Source organism: Lipotes vexillifer, unplaced genomic scaffold (genome assembly GCF_000442215.2).
Source record: "Lipotes vexillifer unplaced genomic scaffold, Lipotes_vexillifer_v1.1 scaffold823, whole genome shotgun sequence".
Lineage (NCBI taxonomy): Eukaryota > Metazoa > Chordata > Mammalia > Artiodactyla > Lipotidae > Lipotes > Lipotes vexillifer.
This window is the reverse complement of record NW_006772547.1, coordinates 778466-786323: the sequence shown is the minus strand read 5'-3', so window position 1 is coordinate 786323 and position 7858 is coordinate 778466.

The window sequence follows — 7858 nt, the reverse complement described above, 5'->3', positions numbered from 1 at the left end:
AAACAGGCAGTAGGGAAAAGAAAACTGTGAATTCAGGCAGGGCTATAGGGCAAACTCATATCCGGAAAAGGGCTGCAGATCGCAAATTAAACAGAAGGATGCACAGAGATCCCTGAATTTTAAATGGACACTTTCGGAGGAGAGATTCAAAGGTTTTGTGTAAACAGACTTTCTTGGTAAATAAAGGATAAAATGTCTAAATTTTTAGACTGTAAGCCTCTGAATTTCTAGGTGAAGAAAGACGGGCTCAAAATGAAAGGATAACTTGCTCAAGGTTCTGAAGCTAGACCCAAAGATTAAGGGATTTATCTGGGAACGACCACGTGGCATCGTTAATTCTGGTCCCACAATTATGAATTTGCAATAATCCAGATCATGTCTCAACTGAAATGAATACTGGAGCTCCTTGGGGATCTCGTCAGTTCCACTGGGGACCGTGCCTGACCACCAGATGCCCGGGAAACTATGAGTGTGGACTTCCCTTTCAGGCCTGTCTCCACCCCATTTCTCTGCTCCGCTCAGTTGCTGTCTCTGAGCCCCATGACTTCCCCTTCAGGCTAATGAGCAGATTGTGGTGTCCAGGGCAGCCGCAGATGGACCCAGGCCCATTCTCTGGTGATTCAGTCCAAGTGAGTCACTTGGCAGAAAACATAAAGGATGCTCTCTATGTACAAGCTCACCTTAAATTGTGGAGTGTGGAGTAATGATTTGGTTTTATTTTGTTTTGTTTTTAAAGAACCACAAAACAAACCCAACTTTCCAGTGCTCTCACATGGAATTTCCAGGTCTTTCCAAGAAAGTACCATACAATAACACCCCTGTAAGAAACTCGGTTTGCACTCGTGGCCCCCGTTCAACTTCTTGGGATCCTGCTCTCATTTTAACAAGGCAGGACTGCCCCCAGCTGCCCAGAGGCAGCCAGACAAACCCCAATAAGCCAAGAAACTGTGTTCAGAGGTTCTGGTCACTGCTGCTCCCTTCCTTCCTCAGACAACATTTCACATAGCCCAGTTTGCCCTCCTGGGCAACCAGTAATATTTAAGGATTTAATGACCCTTACAGGCTTCTGGTGTGGATTCAGAGATGTCTTTACTACCGTGGCCCAAGGAGCAAACATGCACCTGTCACACGTGCCTCCCCTTTAGGCATAGATTCACCTCTCTGATCTTCTCTCTGCCTCCTAGGAGAGGGACCTATTTCAGGTTAGCTGGGTAGGTGAGGGGAGGGGTGAGGGGAGAAACAGAGGAGAACCTGGAAAGATTGATCACAGTGAAGATGGACCCCAGCATATTTTCACCTCCTCCCAGGCAGAACATGAGAAAACAGCAAGAGAGAGTTAGAGACAGATAGAACCCTGGAAAGAGTAGTCAAATTGATCTTAGGGCCCTTGCTTCCTGTCCTGACTTTACCACTATTTGTGTGATCTAGGCCTCAGTGTCGTCATCTATAAAACAAAGATTGTACTAGATGATTGCTAAGGAAGGCTCCAGCTCTGCCCTTTTAGGGTTCAGTAAAGAACCTTCTGACACAGTAGCAAGGAAGTATAAAACAAGTGTCTAAGGAATTTGGAGTGTTTCCTTCCCAGGGATATACAAATCCAGACAAGATTTTTGGTCATCTCAGATGGCTTAGAAGAGGCCCTGTCAGGAGCCAAGTGGGTACCTCAGATGACATTCCCAGGTCCATTCCAGCCCTGGGAGTCTATTGATCTAGAATTAAACAGGTAGGAAACCAGCTCAGACCAAATTCCTGGATTGAGTGAGTTAGGAGCCAGGTCCCTAGCCTTCCCAGAGGGGCCACTCCAAAGTGGTTGACGGTGAAATCATCAGTGAGCCTCAATGTCCATTACCCAATGCTGTATGTAGTCAGAGCTTTTGCAGGGGCCTTCCTGTCTCTACTTGTATGAGACAGGAAAGCCCCTGCAGTAACAGATAGGCTTCCCAAATGCAGTAACTTTATGTGGTAGATATTTTATTCTCCCTGTTCACTTAACAGCCTTAGGCACTGATGTTCAGGTCAGGGGGTGGCTTTCTCTCATACAGCCTTTCAGGGCTTCGGCATTGTGGCAGCTCTGCCATTCTCTAATGCACAGCTTCCAAAGTTGCCCTTGGAATTGACATCCCAATCAGCCAGAGGTGAAAAAGAATATGGAGATGTGCGGATGGGAGGTTTTGATGGGCCAGGCTTCACTTTCTCTTATATCTCACTAGAGAGAACATGGTCACATGCCTCACCAAACCACAAAGGAGTCTGGGAAATATAGTCTAGCCTAGTCTAGTCTAGTCTAGCCATATAGGCTAGAAGGGGAGAAGAGATTTGGGTAAACAGCTAGCAGTCTCTGCCCTACTGCTCAGCATCAGTTGGGCAGGGAAAGGAAAGGGAGGGGAAGGGAGATTCATATCTCTGGCCTCAGTTTCCTCCCTCATTAAACAAGGGTGTCGAATCAGATGATCTCTTAGGGCCCACCTGTTTTAACATTCTGTGGTTCCAAGAGGTGATGCAATGTCCTTCTGCACCAAAGTAAACAAGCCTGCAGGCTCCTGCTACAATGTACGCTCGGTCTGGGGTGTCCTCCTCTGCCAGTTGGTCTGGGGGGCGGACCCCACAGAGAGGGCCTTGGGTTCTCTCCAAGTTCTCTTCCTGAGCTGTTCTCACTCCTTGGCCAAGAAAAGTGATCTCTACTGACCTCAGTCTCCCCAACTGTACAGTGGGGAGAAAAATCATTACCCTTTGCTGCCTCCCAGGGCTGATCTGAGAATATGATGAAATCACTGTCTGGAAGGCATCAGGAGCCCATCGGACTCAAATGCTGCACATGATGCTCTTCTTGTAACCAGAGCCTTTAATAACGCTGCCTTTGGAACAGGCCCAAAGTGTGCCCGTTCCTGAGGACAGTGCCCCTGCAGGGTTTGTGGTGGTGGACACAGTGGTGACTGCATATCGGTAACGTCACGGGACTAGGGTCCCTGAGGGCTGAGAAACCAGTCAACAGACTCCTTGATTGAGCTTCATCTGGAGGTGGGACACTGGGACCGGCCATCACTGCCTCCTCTGGCCTGCTCCTCTGCTATGTGCTCATCACATTTCTACACCCTGGGTCTGTTTACTCATCCTCTCATCTGCTTGTCCCTTCCCACCCCTCATCGATGAGCTGCTTTCTGGGAAGTCCTGGGCCTTGTTCTTTGTATCTCCAGAACCCAACATAGCGCCTTCTTTCTTTCATTTAGTCATTCAACAAATATTTACTAAGTGACTACTCTGTGCCTGGCACTGTGCTGGGTGTCGGGTGAGTCTCAGACCTCACAGAGCTTAAAGGTTTGGAGGAGACAGATAGTTATCAAAAAATGTAAATGTAAACTTGTCACTGTAGAAAGTGCCCTGAAGGAGGGAGTGAGGGTTGGGTTTCCCTGTAAACATGAGATTGAGCTACTATCTGAAAGCTCTGTAGGCCATTAACATGTAGGCTGTTAATCAGGCAAAGGAGAGTGGGGAGTGTATGTGCAAAGACCCTGAGGCAGGAAGGATTGGGATAAATGGAAAGGACCAAAGAAAGCCAACGTGGCTGGAGCACAAAGAGTGTGGAGGGAAGTGAGGCCGGAGACTGTCAGAGTGACCAGATCAGGCAGACCCTAACAGCCCATTTTTAAGATTTTTGCTTTATCTTAAGAATTTAGAGAAGTCATTTCAAGGTTTTAGCTTAGTGAGGTGGGAATGGAAAGCACCATTCTGGCTATGATAAGGGGAATGATTTAGAAAGAAACAAGCACTGATGCCTGAACTCTTGGAGTCCACATAAGAAATGATAATTCTTGGATGAGGATGATAGAAATGAGTTCAGAGACGAGTATGGACTTGAGTCTGTGCGAGGTAAAATCCACAAGATAAGCGGACAGATGTGGACGGTGAGGAAAAGAGGTCAAAGGTTTCCTGAGTTTCTGGACTTCATGATTGGGTGGATGGTGGTACCATTCACAAGGAAGCGGGAACAGTGAATGAGAATTAGGTCTTTGAGGTCAAGATCATTAACTTTGTCTTGGACTTGGGATGTCTTTGAGCTGTGCACGTGGCCATGTCAAGTGTCCGTTTAGATCTGCAGACTTGGAGCTGAGAGGAGAGGTCCAAGTTTGAGGTCTAGATCTGCCTACCTGGGAATGAGATCATCTAGAGAGGACTGTAGGCAGTGAAGGGAGCCTAAGAATGAGCCCTGAGGGCACACCATGAAATGGCTGGGGCGGGGGGACTCTGCCAGAAGGAAGACTGGGCAGGAGCCATGGAGATGTGGGAGGAAGTCCGGGAGAAAGTTGCGTCACTGGAGCAAAGGGAGGGAGATGGTGGTTAACAGCGTGTAACGCGGCCCAAAGGTCCAGCAAGGTGAAGACCCGAAAATCCACTGGTTTTAGCCCCATGAAAGTCACCGGTGACCATACTAAGAAAGGTGTCCGTGGAGCAGAAGGGACAATGGAGCGAGCTGGGAAGAATGGGAAGTGAAGAAACCAAGCTGGTCAAGATAACTTCAAGAGAGCTTGGCTTTGAAGAGGAAGAGTGCGTTAGGACAGGAACTACGGGGGAATTAGGAGTAAGGGAGTTTTTCTCGCTTTTAGTGGGAGAATTTGAACATAGAAGGGGTCTACTTGGGAGAGAGAGATATCAAAGGTCTAAGAAAGAGAAAAGATGACTGACAGGAAAGGGCTTCTGAGAAGCAGGAGAAGATGGAATCCATAGCACAGGTGGAGGGACCGGCCTTGGGAGGAGGGAAAGAGGAGCGGGGTGAGGGGATCTGGATTTCTGCCTGAGGACTTGAATTTTTTTTTTTTTCTTTTTTTTGTAAGATAGCAAATACAAAGCTATTTGTTAAGAGTGGGGGACTGAAGGGGCAGGACCTCAGGATTTGAAATTTGGAGGGACATGAATATATTCATTTCCTAGGCCTACTGTAAACAAAGTACCTACAAACTTGGTGACTTAAAACAACAGGAGTTTATCCTCTCACAGATCTGGAGGCCAGAAGTCCAAAGTCAAGGTTTCAGCAGGGCCATGTTCCCTCTGAAGGTTCGGAGAGAGAATTCTCCCTTGCCTTTTCCTAAGTCCTGGTGGCTGCCAGCCATCCTCGGTGTTCCTTGGCTTGTATACATCCCACTCCGGTCTCTGCCTCCATTGCCATGTGGCCTTCGTCCTTCCGTGTGTGTCTGTGTCTTCATCTGGCCTTCTTGTAAGGACACAGTCATTGGATTTAGAGCCCAGCTTAATTCAGTCTGATCTCATTTTAACTTGATTACATCTACAAAGATCTTTTCAAATAAAGTCACATTCACAGGCACCAGAGGTTAGGGGTTGAACGTATCTTTCTGGGGACACAACTCTACCCATCAGAATGAAGTTTAGAAAGCTGTAGAGAGTGAGACCAATGTGCCTGCGCACGCACCCTGCTCAGGGCTCCCAGAGATTGGTGGACAGTGTCCAGCAGCTCCAGCTCTTTCCAGTGCGCTCCTCTCTGCTGACCGGCGCCCAGCATCCTTGGCCTGAGCCGGGGCACGTCGGCTCTCTCCCCTTTCAGGATAGATTCCCTCCTACCAGGTACAAAGACTTCTGCCCTCTCTTGACCCCGCCTCTCTTACCATCTCAGTCTCGTCTCTGCAGCCCACGCCATCCTTTTCTCTGCCCGATGATACATCAAGAGCCCCTGCAGACAGAAGCCGCTGAGCCAGCTCGGACAGCACCCGGGTTATAACAGAAGAGAGAGGGTGCAGGCCCCCCAGGGAACACTTGCCACACCTGCACTGTTTTGTTCAGAGTTCCAGGAAGCAGAGCGCCTTGGGATTTTGACAAAAGAACTGAAGGAATAAACCCATCTCCCTATTTCTGACCTCCCGGGAGAAGCCTTACTGTCCCTTTCTGGTTTTGTTTTGTCCAGGCCAAACTGGGCTGCTTGCTGGACCCCAAGCCTAGGGAGCTCTTGCTGCTTCTCCGCCCGCTGGTGCAGGGTTCCAGAGGCCTTTGCTTTGGAGGGCCAAGGTGAGAATGTAAACACAGCGAGGCAAGCCCACCGCAAACAGGCTGGGACCTCCTTCAGGGAGGAAGGCTTGCTCACAGCTTGGCCAAGCTCCCAAGCATCATGTATGGCAACCCTGAGTTCCAACTTCAACAGCTTGGGGTGGGTCCTCAAATGACCTTCCGTTTCTTGTCTGCTCATCTGAGAAGACCATTCCTTTCCAAACAACATTCCTCCGATAAAATCAGTTACGCACTGTAAACATCAGGGAGCCAGGAACATTCTCCATTGCAACAGGATTCGGATAAAGTGGTCTGATTTTGCAAAACCTTCTAGTGTAAAAAATCCTCCCCAGAGCAGGCAGGGAAATTCCTGGGATGCCAGGACACCAGGCAAAGTGGCCAGGGCCCTAAGGAAGGAGCAGAAAACCCAGAGTGATGTTCCCACTGTGAGCAGAGGGGCCTGGGTTTGCAGGCATCATTTCATTCAATCCATCAGTTAACACATATTTGACAAGACTTTCCAAGTGCTGGGCCCTGATCTGGAGTCACTGGGAAGGCAAACTGCTAAGTGTCCCTGTCTTTCAAAGAGCAGTGATAACTTGCTGCCCTCACACAGCCCAGGTTAGCAATCAGGGGCCAGTCCGTGGCTTCACCTCCATACTGACTCCCCCCTACTCCCTCTGGCCATCCTGGAGCCTCCATTTTCTTCTATATCCCATTGGGCCCTCCATTCTTTTGACCTTTATGTCGCTTTCTGCTTGCAGGGGTCTCCTCCATGGGCTGTTTCTGGGCATCACAATCTCCACTTTTCTTCACGTCTCACTTTGCATCAGAGTACCTCCCAGCCCGTCCCTTCCTCTGCGTCTCCATCAGACTCTCTTTTCCTGCCTTTCCTCTAATCAGCTCATCCCCTTTTTTTCCCTTCATCCCTTTTCTGTTTCTTCTCTCCAACAAACTGTTGCACAGAACTAAATACGTTAAAAACAAATATTTGTGGAATAAACTCTTAACATTCTCCGTGTTTTATTCTTAAAACTGGTTGAAGAATATGTGTCCTTCTCTGTGTCATCTGCATTTCTTACGAGGGCATGAGTAACTATTTACACCTTTTTATTAAAGTACGATGTGCATAGACGACAGTGCACGTGTAGCAGCGGTAAGCACCACGCAGAGCTCATGGCTACCAGAGCGTCGGTAGAGGCAGCACTTACGTGGAGAGATGCCAAGTCCCCTCCACTCATCCTCCCACACAGTCACACCAGCCTGACTTCTTTCAGCAGAGACTAGTCGTTTCTGATAAAATACAAAACACCCGGTTTTATGTTTTCTATCAGTGGAGTGCTGTAGGATGTACCCTATTGTGTCTGGCTTTTCTTGCTCGGAATCTGACGGTAGATTCACTCACATCATTACATGTACTTATAAGCCCTTCATTCTCCTTGCTTCATAGCACCCGGGGCGGGGCCATCCCACAATTTGTTTTCCCTTCTATTGTTAATGGGCAACTGAGTGGTTTCCGTGAGCAGCTATTACAAATAATGCTGCTATTAACTTTCATGTATGTGTCTTTTGATGGCATCTATTACTTTTACAATCAGGAAAAGAGAAGAAAACTATTTTAGTTTTAAGAGATGGAGGTGGTCAAGTGGGATGTTTCAGAAAAGGGCTCTGGAGTAGGAAGCAGAACACATGAGCCCTTGTTCTGGCTTCTCTCTTCTCTATTTCTACAACTTTGAGCCAATGAATTAAGCTCAGTGAGTCTGTTTTCTCATCCGCAAAAGATGGACAGTAATATCTGCCATTGGGAGGCATGACCACCTCACAGGGAAACTGACAATCAAGTAAGATGATGGATATGAGGGAAAGA